This window comes from Austrofundulus limnaeus, unplaced genomic scaffold, assembly GCF_001266775.1.
Source record: "Austrofundulus limnaeus strain Quisiro unplaced genomic scaffold, Austrofundulus_limnaeus-1.0 Scaffold196, whole genome shotgun sequence".
Taxonomy (NCBI): Eukaryota; Metazoa; Chordata; class Actinopteri; order Cyprinodontiformes; family Rivulidae; genus Austrofundulus; species Austrofundulus limnaeus.
This window is the reverse complement of record NW_013952598.1, coordinates 192,797-194,248: the sequence shown is the minus strand read 5'-3', so window position 1 is coordinate 194,248 and position 1,452 is coordinate 192,797.

Genomic DNA, 1,452 nt, shown 5'->3' with positions numbered 1-1,452 from the left:
TATATTATATATTTTTATACAGGTCTTTGTGTGATTTCRAGATAAAACAACAACAACAAACAATGTGTGCACAGTAAGGGTAAAGGTCACAATGATTTGCCAGGGAAATGGGCTGGTGGGTTTGTGTGGAGGAGGGGTTAAGTTTATTTTTTTAATTTTTTTATTTTTTGCCTGTTAGCGGTCTGACATTTCTTCTGCCCTGTGGTCAGACGTGACATTAAAACACGAGTTTCTGCTGCTCGTAGCAAAGATAACAGACTCCGAACTCTGCAACAAGATAAGAAAATAAAAACTTTTTATGTCTTTTTTGGTTTTGTTTTTTATAAAGCTGAGGTGTTGAACTTCTCCCATGAAGGAAAATAACACAGAAAACACCAAAGAAAAGCTTGATTTGTTTGGTTTTAATAGACCTGCAGATCAATAATCCCCTCAGTGCTTTTGGATTGGTGGGCTGAGATAGAAATGAATCAATATCTGAGAAATGTCACATCTGCTCGTAAGGTGATCATGATTGGCAGGTGTGGATTATTTAAAGCAAAACTATGCTGCTTTGATTCAGAATCAAACACTACAAATATGTGACAATCTTATAGTGTTATAATAAGTCTAAAGAAAATTCTGATAGTTTTAATTAGATGTACCCAATCTGTGTAGAAATGCACTTTAGGTTTTGTGCACAAACATAAAGCAAAGGATTATGGGGCTCCTGGGGACTGTAAGGGTCCAAACAGAGTCTTAATACTTTAATTAAATGCACATTTGCAAATTTGATCAATTCAAGTGTAGTTGAAATGAAATGCTTCACTGTGGGTTCATGAAGAGGAGCAAACATTGAAGCATCAAGCTGAAATAGTCTCTTCCCTGGCATTCACTATTATATACTCAGTGTTTTAAAAGCAGGTACTTTAAACTGAAAAAATTCAGAAGTGTTGAAATGTTTTTTTTCCAACATACAACAACTGAAATCTTTAAAATCCAATAGAAATTTGGGACTTCCTTTAGAAAAAAAAAGTCTGAAAAAATGTTGATGTTCTAAAACAATATGCAAGGATGTAGAAGACAAAAAGAAGACCACATACCGTTGTCTCTCAGTGATCCAGGGGTTCTTGATCTTTCTGACCTCAGGGCCCAGTTTATTGAACATAAAGTGGCACGAGGCCCAGTCAGACATTACTAATGTATGGATCAAAATGATAATTATTCTAAATCTTGGTTTAATTTTTATTGTATTTACATCATAACTAAATTAAACACACTCACATTTTAAAAGTAAAACTCCTGTCAAATAATTACAAGATGTGATTATGACAAACAAAAAATGTTATTTTTTGTGTCGATAAGCCTGAGTGGTCTGTTGACTGACCATTGCAGTTGTTCAAATAATTGTTATTGGCAGGTTACAAATATAAAAAATTTACATAAACAATAACAAAAATAGACTATTCAATAAAT